We start from the raw sequence: 13,411 nt of genomic DNA on the forward strand, positions 1-13,411 counted from the left end.
TAGGCTTTCTATGGCCCACTGACTGAGAGATGGCACACACAGGAGTCAAGAGTGGCACACAAGCCCTGAGGCCAATATTTTTCTCCCACTGATTGATGTAGTGATTTTTTCAGGCAGATTTTATAACCCAAATCAAGCAAAAAAATAAATAGGCTTTCTATGGCCCACTGAGTGAGAGATGGCACACACAGGGATGGCACTCTAGCAGAAATGTCAATCTTAATCTCCCACAAAAAAAACAAACAAAAAACAGGGAGTGTCCAATAATTACTATCTCCCTGCAGTAATCTCAGCCAGGTATGGCAGGCAGCAATAAGGAGTGGACTGATGCACAAATTAAATAAAAAGTGTGGACAAACAAAAAAGATAGCTGTGCAGAAAGGAAGGAACAAGAGGATTTGTGCTTTGAAAAAAGCAGTTGGTTTGCACAGCGGCGTACACACAGCAATGCAGCTATCAGGGAGCCTTCTAGGGCAGCCCAATGAGCTACAGCGCTGAGGGGGAAAAATAAAAAATGTAGCTTCCACTGTCCCTGCACACCGAAGGTGGTGTTGGGCAGTGGAAATCGCTACAGCACAAGCGGTTTGGTGGTTAATGGACCCTGCCTAACGCTATCCCTGCTTCTGACGAAGCGGCAGCAACCTCTCCCTAAGCTCAGATCAGCAGCAGTAACATGGTGGTCGGCGGGAACGCCCCTTTATAGCCCCTGTGACGCCGCAGACAGCAAGCCAATCACTGCAATGCCCTTCTCTAAGATGGTGGGGACCAGGACCTATGTCATCACGCTGCCCACACTCTGCGTTTACCTTCATTGGCTGAGAAATGGCGCTTTTCGCGTAATTGAAACGCGACTTTGGCGCGAAAGTCGCGTACCGCATGGCCGACCCCGCACAGGGGTCGGATCGGGTTTCATGAAACCCGACTTTGCCAAAAGTCGGCGACTTTTGAAAATGAACGACCCGTTTCGCTCAACCCTATTGTCCAGCGGAGAAACTGTTTGTCCCTGATAGATGGACTAGTAGAGTTATCTCTGAGGTTCATTGTTCGGTGTTAGCTGGTCATCCTGGAATCTTTGGTACCAGAGATTTGGTGGCTAGATCCTTTTGATGGCCTTCCTTGTCACGGGATGTGCGTTCTTTTGTGCAGTCCTGTGGGACTTGTGCTCGAGCTAAGCCCTGCTGTTCTCGTGCCAGTGGGTTGCTTTTGCCCTTGCCGGTCCCGAAGAGGCCCTGGACGCATATTTCCATGGATTTTATTTCAGATCTCCCTGTCTCTCAAAGGATGTCGGTCATCTGGGTGGTTTGTGATCGCTTCTCTAAGATGGTCCATTTGGTACCCTTGTCTAAATTGCCTTCCTCCTCTGATTTGGTGCCATTATTTTTCAAGCATGTGGTTCGTTTGCATGGCATTCCGGAGAACATCGTCTCGGACAGAGGTTCCCAGTTTGTTTCGAGGTTTTGGCGGTCCTTTTGTGCTAAGATGGGCATTGATTTGTCTTTTTCTTCGGCTTTCCATCCTCAGACTAATGGCCAAACCGAACGAACCAATCAGACTTTGGAAACATATCTGAGATGCTTTGTTTCTGCTGATCAGGATGATTGGGTGTCCTTCTTGCCTTTAGCTGAGTTCGCCCTTAATAATGGGGCCAGCTCGGCTACTTTGGTTTCGCCTTTTTTCTGTAATTCTGGTTTCCATCCTCGTTTTTCTTCTTGAGCCTTCGGACTGTCCTGGTGTGGATTCTGTGGTGGACAGATTGCAGCAAATTTGGACTCACGTAGTGGACAATTTGACATTGTCCCAGGAGAAGGCTCAACGTTTCGCTAACCGCCGTCGCTGTGTTGGTCCCCGACTTCGTGTTGGGGATTTGGTTTGGTTGTCGTCTCATTATGTTCCTATGAAGGTTTCCTCTCCTAAGTTTAAGCCTCGTTTCATTGGTCCTTATAAGATTTCTGAAGTTCTCAATCCTGTATCATTTCGTTTGGCCCTTCAAGCTTCTTTTGCCATCCATAATGTGTTCCATAGGTCGTTATTGCGGAGATACGTGGCGCCTATGGTTCCATCGGTTGACCCTCCTGCCCCAGTGTTGGTCGAGGGGGAGTTGGAGTATGTGGTGGAGAAGATTTTGGATTCTCGTATTTCGAGACGGAAGCTCCAGTACCTGGTCAAGTGGAAGGGTTATGGTCAGGAAGATAATTCCTGGGTTGTTGCCTCTGATGTTCATGCTGCCAATCTGGTTCGTGCCTTTCATTTGGCTCGTCCTGATCGGCCTGGGGGCTCTGGTGAGGGTTCGGTGACCCCTCCTCAAGGGGGGGTACTGTTGTGAATTCTGTTATCGAACTCCCTCCTGTGGTCATGAATGGTACTTCGGCGAGTTCTGTCCATGGACTCCCTCTGGTGGCTGTGAGTGGAGCTGCTGGTTCTGAGGTTCCTTCCACAGGTGACCTAGTTTATTCTTTGGCTGTCTGCTCTATTTAACTCCACTCAGATCGTTACTCCATGCCAGCTGTCATTGTTCTAGTACTGGTTCAGTTCGCTCTTGGATCTTTCTGGTGACCTGTCTACTCCAGCAGAAGCTAAGTCCCTGCTAGTTTATTTGTTGTTCATTGTTTTCTTGTCCAGCTTGCTATCATGATTTTGCGTTGCTAGCTGGAAGCTCTGGGATGCAGAGTGGCACCTCCGCACCGTGAGTCGGTGCGGGGGTCTTTTTGCACACTCTGCGTGGTCTTTTTGTAGTTTTTTGTGCTGACCGCAAAGATACCTTTTCTATTCTCAGTCTGTTTAGTAAGTCTGGCCTCCCTTTGCTGAAACTTGTTTCATTCCTGTGTTTGTGACTTTCATCTTGACTCACAGTCAATATATGTGGGGGGCTGCCTTTTCCTTTGGGGAGTTTCTCTGAGGCAAGGTAGGCTTTATTTTCTATCTCTAGGGCTAGTTAGCTCTTAGGCTGTGAAGAGGCGTCTAGGCAGAGTTAGGTACGCTCCACGGCTGTTATGGACCTGGTGGTTAGGAGCACCCGGAAAGACATGATGGTTAAACTAACACAGGACAAGCTCTGGGAAGTGGGAGCTCTGCTGAGCGCAACCCTTAATCCTATCAGACACACTAGAAATAGCCGTGGAGCGTACCTAACTCTGCCTAGACGCCTCTTCACAGCCTAAGAGCTAACTAGCCCTAGAGATAGAAAATAAAGCCTACCTTGCCTCAGAGAAACTCCCCAAAGGAAAAGGCAGCCCCCCACATATATTGACTGTGAGTCAAGATGAAAGTCACAAACACAGAAATGAAACAGGTTTCAGCAAAGGAGGCCAGACTAACTAATCAGACTGAGGATAGGAAAGGTATCTTTGCGGTCAGCACAAAAAACTACAAAAAGACCACGCAGAGTGTGCAAAAAGACCTCCGCACCGACTCACGGTGCGGAGGTGCCACTCTGCATTTCAGAGCTTCCAGCTAGCAAAGCAAAATCATGATAGCAATCTGGACAAGAAAACAATGAACAAATAATTAACTAGCAGGGACTTAGCTTCTGCTGGAGTAGACAGGTAACCAGAAAGATCCAAGAGCGAACTGAACCAGTACAAGAACTTTGACAGCTGGCATGGAGTAACGATCTGAGTGGAGTTAAATAGAGCAGCCAGCCAAAGAATAAACTAAGTCACCTGTGGAAGGAACCTCAGAAGCAGCAGCTCCACTCACAGCCACCAGAGGGAGTCCATGGACAGAACTTGCCGAAGTACCATTCATGACCACAGGAGGGAGTTCGATAACAGAATTCACAACACACGGCTATTTCTAGTGTGTGTGATAGGATTAGGGGTTGCGGTCAGCAGAGCTCCCACTTCCCAGAGCTTGTCCTGTGTTAGTTTTACCATCAGGTCATTCCGTGTGCTCCTAACCACCAGGTCCATAACAATCCTCTTCCTCGGCTGCAGACGCCTGCTCCTTTATGTGCGTCAAACTTTGCATCAGCAGACGCATTAGGGGGATGCTCATGCTTATTATGGCGTTATCTGCACTAACCAGCCGTGTGCATTCCTCAAAACACTGAAGGACTTGACACAGGTCTTGTACCTTCGACCACTGCACACCTGACAACTCCATGTCTGCCATCCAACTGCCTGCCCGTGTATGTGTATCCTCCCACAAATACATAACAGCATGCCTCTGTTCGCACAGTCTCTGAAGCATGTGCAGTGTGGAGTTCCACCTTGTTGCAACATCGATGATTAGGCGATTGTTGTGAATTCAGCTTTTGGGCTCCCTCCGGTGGTTGTAGAGGGTAATGCAGTTGTGACTGGACTGCAGGAGTGGACAGGTGTAACTACTAATTGCAAAACTGACTGGGGTTTATAGCTTTGCTGGATCCTTTAGTCAGTGCCAGTTGTCCATTGTTCTTGAAGGATTCACTTCCCTGCTGGTTTCTCCAGTTTGCTGTGCTTTCTACAAAGATTAGTCCTGGCTTTGTTTTTGCTGTCCACCTGCTGTGGACCTAATACTGTTGTGCATTTTCATGTTTTTGTCTTGTCCAGCTTGGTCTGTGAAGGATTTTTTGCAGCCTAGCTATTTCTATGGAGATGCAGATCTACCCCCCATGTCTTTAGTCAGATGTGGTGATCCGTATTTTCTGCGGTTGATATTTTCTAGTGTTTTATACTGACCGCATAGTACTCTCTTCTATTCTTTCTTTTTAGCTAGTATGGCCTCCTATGCTAAAATCTGATTTCATATCTGCGTATGTTTTTCCTTCTCCTCTCACAGTCAATATTTGTGGGGGGTTATCTATTCTTTGGGGATATTCTCTGAGGCAAGATAGGTTTCCTGTTTCTGTCTTTAGGGGTAGTTAGATCTTAGGCTGTGTCGATGGGTCTAGGGAGTGTCAGGTACCCCCACGGCTACTTTTAGTTGCGCTGCTAGGTTCAGGGTTTGCGGTCAGTATAGGGACCACCTTCTCCAGAGTACGTCTCATGCTGCTCCAAGGCCACCAGATCATAACAGTACAACTGGCCAACAATGAGTTAATTGCATCTCAGAAGAAGGGTGGAAAGATTTTGAGCCATTTTGTTTTCCTTAGCCTGTTTGGTCTGTTCCTCCCTCTTTACCTCTGGGTGGCTACGGAGTCTAGTATTAACATGAATGTTCAGGAGTTAGTTTATCGGGTGGATCAGCTTGCTGCTAGGGTACAGGATATTTCAGATTTCATTGTTCAGACTCCTGCCTTAGAGCCTAAGATTCCCACTCCTGATTTATTCTTTGGTGACAGATCCAAATTTTTGAGTTTCAAAAATAACTGTAAACTGTTTTTTGCATTAAGACCTCGGTCTTCTGGTGATCCTATTCAGCAGGTTAAAATCATCATATCTCTGCTGCGTGGTGACCCACAGGATTGGGCATTTTCCCTGGAATCTGGCAATCCTGCTTTTCTTAATGTTGATTTGTTTTTCAGGCATTGGGGTTGTCATATGATGAGCCTAATTCTGTGGATCAGGCTGAGAAAATCTTGTTAGCCCTGTGTCAAGGTCAAGAAGCGGCAGAATTGTATTGCCAGAAATTTAGAAAATGGTCTATACTGACTAAATGGAATGAGGATGCCTTGGCGGCAATTTTCAGAAAGGGTCTCTTCTGAATCTGTTAAAGATGTTATGGTGGGCTTCCCCACACCTGCTGGTCTGAGTGATTCTATGTCTCTGGCCATTCAGATTGATCGGCGCTTGCATGAGCGCAGAATTGTGCACACTGTGGCGTTGTCCTCTGAGTGGAGCCCTGAGCCTATGCAGTGTGATAGGATTTTGTCTAGAGCTGAACGTCAAACATTCAGGCATCAGAATAGGTTGTGTTTTTACTGCGGCGATTCTGCCCATGTTATTTCTGATTGCCGTAAGCGTACTAAGAGAATCGCTAGTTCTGTTGCCATCAGTACTATACAACCTAAATTTCTGTTGTCTGTGACCTTGATCTGCTCATTGTCGTCGTTTTCTGTCATGGCATTTGTGGATTCAGGCGCCGTTCTGAACTTAATGGACTTAGAATTTGCCAGACGTTACATAGTTACATAGTTATTAAGGTTGAAGGAAGACTATATGTCCATCTAGTTCAACCCATAGCCTAACCTAACATGCCCTAACATGTTGATCCAGAGGAAGGCACAAAAACCACATGTGGCAAAGCGTAAGCTCCACATTGGGGAAAAAAATTCCTTCCCGACTCCACATACGGCAATCAGACTAGTTCCCTGGATCAACGCCCTATCAAGGAATCTAGTGTATATACCCTGTAACATTATACTTTTCCAGAAAGGTATCCAGTCCCCTCTTAAATTTAAGTAATGAATCACTCATTACAACATCATACGGCAGAGAGTTCCATAGTCTCACTGCTCTTACAGTAAAGAATCCGCGTCTGTTATTATTCTTAAACCTTTTTTCCTCCAACCGCAGAGGATGCCCCCTTGTCCCTGTTTCAGGTCTATGATTAAAAAGATCATCAGAAAGGTCTTTGTACTGTCCCCTCATATATTTATACATTAAAATAAGATCACCCCTTAGTCTTCGTTTTTCCAAACTAAATAGCCCCAAGTGTAATAACCTATCTTGGTATTGCAGACCCCCCAGTCCTCTAATAACCTTGGTCGCTCTTCTCTGCACCCGCTCCAGTTCAGCTATGTCTTTCTTAAACACCGGAGACCAGAACTGTGCACAGTATTCTAAGTGTGGTCGAACTAGTGACTTGTATAGAGGTAAAATTATGTTCTCCTCATGAGCATCTATGCCTCTTTTAATGCATCCCATTATTTTATTTGACTTTGTAGCAGCTGCCTGACACTGGCCACTGAATATAAGTTTGTCATCCACCCATACACCCAGGTCTTTTTCATTGACGGTTTTGCCCAGAGTTTTAGAATTAAGCACATAATTATACATCTTATTACTTCTACCCAAGTGCATGACCTTACATTTAGTGATTTTTAGACGCCGCCGCACTTCCTGCTGGGTTAAGCAGCTGACATTTAATTGGGAATTTTTATCACTAGACATTTTGTCTGCCATGGGATTTTCTTGTGTAAATACTGATGAAAAAAAGTCATTTAGCATATTGGCTTTTTCCTCATCCTTATCCACCATCTCACCCAGACTATTTTTAAGGGGGCCAACACTATCATTTTTTAGTTTCTTACTATTTATGTAGTTAAAGAATATTTTAGTATTATTTTTACTCTCTCTGGCAATGAGTCTCTCTGTCTCAATCTTTGCTGCCTTGATTTGCTTTTTACAGAATTTATTTAATTTTCTGTATTTATTTTATGCCTCCTCACTACCTACTTCCTTTAATTCTCTAAATGCTTTCTTTTTGTCACTTATTGCGCCCCTTACAGCTCTATTTAGCCATATTGGTTTCCTCCTATTTCTAGTATGTTTATTCCCATACGGGATATACTGTGCACAGGTCCTATCCAGGATGCTAATAAACGTCTCCCATTTTCTTTGTGTATTTTTGTGTCTCAGGATATCGTTCCAGTTAATTGCACCAAGATCCTCTCTCATCCGTTGGAAATTTGCCCTCCTGAAGTTTAGTGTCCTTGTAACCCCTCTACTACACATCTTTTTAAAGGATACATGAAAACTTATTATTTTGTGATCGCTATTTCCCAAGTGACCCCCAACCCTTATATTTGATATGCGGTCTGGCCTGTTGGTTAATATTAGGTCTAGCAGTGCCCCCCTTCTTGTTGGGTCCTGAACCAGTTGTGAAAGGTAATTGTCTCTCATAATTGTCAAAAACCGATTACCTTTGCTGGAACTGCAGGTTTCTGTTCCCCAATCTATTTCAGGGTAGTTGAAGTCCCCCATAATAATGACTTCTCCTTGAGTCGCAGCTTCATCTATTTGCTTTACGAGGATATTCTCCATTGCTTCCATTATTTTTGGAGATTTATAACAAACCCCTATCAGTAATTTATTATTTTTTCCCCCTCCCCTTATCTCCACCCACAGGGATTCTACATTTTCATTAAATTCACCTATATTATCGCGCAGGATGGGTTTTAAGGATGATTTTACATATAGACACACCCCTCCCCCTCGCTTATCTGTACGGTCATTTCTGAACAGGCTATAGCCCTGCAAGTTAACAGCCCAGTCATGGCTCTCATCCAGCCACGTTTCAGATATCCCCACCATGTCATAATTATGCTCCAACAACATTAGTTCTAATTCATCCATTTTGTTGGTGAGGCTTCTGGCATTAGTATACATGCACTTTATGTTCCTCTCTGTACTTCTATTTCTTAAATTATTAACTGTTCTGACCCCACCCCCCATGCCACCGCCACCCCCAACTTCCTTATTTGTGCCCAGGTCTCTGTCTGCACTATCTTCCCCTCCTATAAAATGAATACCCTCCCCCCCAATTCCTAGTTTAAACACTCCTCCAACCTTCTAGCCATTCTCTCCCCCAGCACAGCTGCACCCTCCACATTGAGGTGCAGCCCATCCCTAGCGTAGAGCCTGTAGCCAACTGAGAAGTCGGCCCAGTTCTGCAGGAACCCAAACCCCTCTTTCCTACACCAATTCTTGAGCCACTTATTAACCTCCCTAATCTCCCGTTGCCTCTCTGGCGTGGCACGTGGTACCGGCAGTATTTCGGAAAATACCACGTTGGAGGTCCTTGCTTTCAGCTTGCAGCCTAATTCCCAGAAATCATCTTTAAGGACCTTCCACCTACCTCTAACTTTGTCATTAGTGCCAATGTGCACCATGACCGCTGGGTCGTCACCAGCCCCTCCCAATAATCTGTCCACCCGATCAGCGATGTGTCGGACTCGAGCGCCAGGTAGGCAGCACACCGTTCGACGATCCCTGTCTTTGTGACAGATTGCCCTATCTGTTCCCCTAATAATTGAGTCGCCCACTACCAGCACCTGTCTGGCCTGCCCTGCTCTCCTATTTCCCTCCTTACTGGAGCAGTCACTCCTCTGGCTTTCAGAGGACATGCCTGGCTGCAGCAGTGCTACCCCTGTACTGGCACCCCCCTCATCTGCCAACTTAGCAAACTTATTGGGGTGTTCCAGATCAGGACTAGCCTCCCTGGCACTCTTCCCTCTACCCCGCTTCCTAACTGTCACCCAGCTTGCTACTTCATTGTCCTGCAGCTCCATCCCACCATCCCCCCCCTCATCTGTCCCATTGAGCGTCTGCTCCGTGAGCAGAAGACTCCTCTCCATATTGTTGTGGTTTTCCTTTGCAGCCTTTGCAGAACCCTATTCCTTTGAGGGGCATTGATGCTACACCGTTGGCTAAAAATAAACCTCAGTTTTGGACACAGCTGACCATGTGCATGGTGTTGCATAATTTGCATGATGATATTGTGCTGGGTTTTCCATGGTTGCAGCTACATAATCCGGTGTAAGATTGGAAATCCATGTCTGTGACTAGTTGGGGTTGTCAGGGGGTTCATGATCAGGTTCCTTTGATGTCAATCTCCTCTCCCCCCTCTTCTGAAGTTCCTGAGTTTTTGTCTGACTTCCAAGATGTATTCGATGAGCCCAAATCCAGTTCCCTTCCGCCGCATAGGGACTGTGATTGTGCTATTGATTTGATTCCAGGTTGTAAGTTCCCTAAGGGCCGACTTTTCAACCTGTCTGTGCCTGAACATACCGCCATGCGCAGCTATATTAAGGAGTCTTTGGAGAAAGGGCATATTCGGCCATCTTCTTCACCGTTGGGAGCGGGGTTCTTTTTTGTTGCCAAGAAGGATGGCTCCTTGAGACCCTGTATTGATTATCGCCTCTTGAATAATCTCACGGTTAAATTTCAATACCCCTTGCGTTTGCTTACTGATTTGTTTGCTAGGATTAAGGGGTCTAGCTGGTTTACTAAGATTGACCTTCGAGGGGCATATAATCTTATTCGTATCAAGCAGGGTGATGAATGGAAAACTGCATTTAATACGCCCGAAGGCCATTTTGAATACCTTGTGATGCCATTCGGACTCTCTAATGCCCCACCTGTGTTCCAATCCTTCATGCATGATATCTTTCGGAGTTATCTTGATAAATTCATGGTTGTATATTTGGATGATATTTTGATTTTTTCCAATGATTGGGAGTCTCATGTGAAACAGGTCAGGATGGTATTTCAGATCCTCCGTAATAATGCTTTGTTTGTGAAGGGGTCAAAGTGCCTCTTTGAAGTGCAGAAGGTTTCTTTTTTGGGTTTCATTTTTTCCCCCTCATCTATAGAAATGGATCCGGTTAAGGTTCATGCCATTCATGATTGGATTAAGCCCACATCTGTGAAGAGCCTTCAGAAATTCTTGGGCTTTGCTAATTTTTATCGTCGTTTCATTGCCAACTTCTCCAGTGTGGTTAAACCTCTAACCGATTTGAGCAAGAAAGGTGCTGATGTGACGAATTGGTCATCCGCGGCTGTTTCTGCCTTTCAGGAGCTTAAACGCCAATTTACTTCTGCCCCTGTGTTGCGCCAGCCAGATGTTTCTCTTCCATTTCAGGTTGAGGTTGACGCGTCTGAGATTGGGGCAGGGGCCGTTTTGTCTCAGAGGAATTCTGATGGTTCCTTGATGAAACCGTGTGCCTTCTTTTCTCGGAAGTTTTCGCCTGTGGAACGCAATTATGATGTCGGCAATCGGGAGTTGTTGGCTATGAAGTGGGCATTTGAGGAGTGGCGACATTGGCTTGAGGGGGCCAAGCACCGTATTGTGGTCCTGACCGATCATAAGAATCTGATTTACCTCGAGTCTGCCAAACGGCTGAATCCTAGACAGGCTCGATGGTCCCTGTTTTTCTCCCGTTTTGATTTTGTGGTCTTGTACATTCCTGGTACTAAGAATATTAAGGCGGATGCCCTCTCTAGGAGTTTTTTTCCTGATTCCCCTGGGGTTCTTGAGCCGGTCGGCATTTTGAAGGAAGGGGTGATTCTTTCTGCCATCTCCCCTGATTTGCGACGGGTTCTTCAGGAATTTCAGGCTGATAAGCCTGACTGTTGTCCTGTGGGGAAACTGTTTGTTCCTGATAGATGGACTAGTAAAGTGATTTCTGAGGTTCATTGTTCTGTGTTGGCTGGCCATCCTGGGATTTTTGGTACCAGAGATTTGGTTAGTAGGTCCTTTTGGTGGCCTTCTTTGTCACGGGATGTGCGTTCTTTTGTGCAGTCCTGTGGGATTTGTGCACGGGCTAAGCCTTGCTGTTCCCGCGCTAGTGGGTTGCTTTTGCCATTGCCGGTCCCTGAGAGACCTTGGACACATATTTCTATGGATTTTATTTCCGATCTTCCTGTTTCCCAAAGAATGTCGGTTATCTGGGTTGTCTGTGACCGATTTTCTAAGATGGTTCATTTGGTGCCTTTCCCTAAATTGCCTTCTTCTTCTGATTTGGTTCCGTTTTTTTTTCAGCATGTGGTACGTTTGCATGGTATTCCGGAGAATATTGTGTCCGACAGAGGTTCCCAGTTTGTTTCTAGGTTTTGGCGGGCCTTTTGTGCCAAGCTGGGCATTGATTTGTCTTTTTCCTCTGCATTTCATCCTCAGACAAATTGCCAGACTAAGTGAACTAATCAGACCTTGGAGACCTATTTGAGATGCTTTGTGTCTGCTGATCAGGATGATTGGGTGGCTTTTTTACCATTGGCCGAGTTTGCCCTTAATAATAGGGCTAGTTCAGCTACTTTGGTTTCGCCTTTTTTTTGGAATTTTGGTTTTCATCCTCGTTTTTCTTCTGGGCAGGTTGAGCCTTCTGACCTTCCTGGTATGGATTCTGTGGTCGACAGGTTGCAGCAGATTTGGGCTTGTGTGGTGGACAATTTGGTGCTGTCTCAGGAGGAGGCTCAGCGTTTTGCTAACCGTCGTCGGTGTGTTGGTTCCCGGCTTCGGGTTGGTGATCTGGTTTGGTTATCTTCCAGTCATGTTCCTATGAAGGTTTCTTCCCCTAAGTTTAACCCCTTTACCCCCAAGGGTGGTTTGCACGTTAATGACCAGGCCAATTTTTACAATTCTGACCACTGTCCCTTTATGAGGTTATAACTCCGAAACGCTTCAACGGATCCTGGTGATTCTGACATTGTTTTCTCGTGACATATTGTACTTCATGATAGTGGTAAAATTTCTTTGATAGTACCTGCGTTTATTTGTGAAAAAAACGGAAATTTGGCGAAAATTTTGAAAATTTCGCAATTTTCAAACTTTGAATTTTTATGCAATTAAATCACAGAGATATGTCACACAAAATACTTAATAAGTAACATTTCCCACATGTCTCCTTTACATCAGCATAATTTTGGAACCAATTTTTTTTTTTGTTAGGGAGTTATAAGGGTTAAAAGTTGACCAGCAATTTCTCATTTTTACAACACCATTTTTTTTTAGGGACCACGTCTCATTTGAAGTCATTTTGAGGGGTCTATATGATAGAAAATGCCCAAGTGTGACACCATTCTAAAAACTGCACCCCTCAAGGTGCTCAAAACCACATTCAAGAAGTTTATTAACCCTTCAGGTGTTTAATAGGAATTTTTGGAATGTTTAAATAAAAATGAACATTTAACTTTTTTACACAAAAAATTTACTTCAGCTCCAATTTGTTTTATTTTACCAAGGGTAACAGGAGAAATTGGACCCAAAAAGTTGTTGTCCAATTTGTCCTGAGTACGCTGATACCCCATATGTGGCAGTAAACCACTGTTTGGGCGCATGGGAGAGCTCGGAAGGGAAGGAGCGCTATTTGACTTTTCAATGCAAACTTGACAGGAATTGAGATGGGACGCCATGTTGCGTTTGGAGAGCCACTGATGTGCCTAAACATTGAAACCCCCCACAAGTGACACCATTTTGGAAAGTAGACCCCCTAAGGAACTTATCTGGATGTGTGGTGAGCACTTTGACCCACCAAGTGCTTCACAGAAGTTTATAATGCAGAACCGTAAAAATAAAAAATCATATTTTTTCACAAAAATTATATTTTTGCCCCCAATTTTTTATTTTTCCAAGGGTAAGAGAAGAAATTGGACCTCAAAAGTTGTTGTCCAATTTGTCCTGAGTACGCTGATACCCCATATGTGGCAGTAAACCACTGTTTGGGCGCATGGGAGAGCTCGGAAGGGAAGGAGCGCAGTTTGACTTTTCAATGCAAAATTGACAGAAATTGAGATGGGACGCCATGTTGCGTTTGGAGAGCCACTGATGTGCCTAAACATTGAAACCCCCCACAAGTGACACCATTTTGGAAAGTAGACCCCCTAAGGAACTTATCTAGAGGTGTGGTGAGCACTTTGACCCACCAAGTGCTTCACAGAAGTTTATAATGCAGAACCGTAAAAATAAAAAATCATATTTTTTCACAAAAATTATATTTTTGCCCCCAATTTTTTATTTTTCCAAGGGTAAGAGAAGAAATTGGACCTCAAAA

This window comes from Ranitomeya imitator, chromosome 4 (genome assembly GCF_032444005.1).
Source record: "Ranitomeya imitator isolate aRanImi1 chromosome 4, aRanImi1.pri, whole genome shotgun sequence".
Lineage (NCBI taxonomy): Eukaryota > Metazoa > Chordata > Amphibia > Anura > Dendrobatidae > Ranitomeya > Ranitomeya imitator.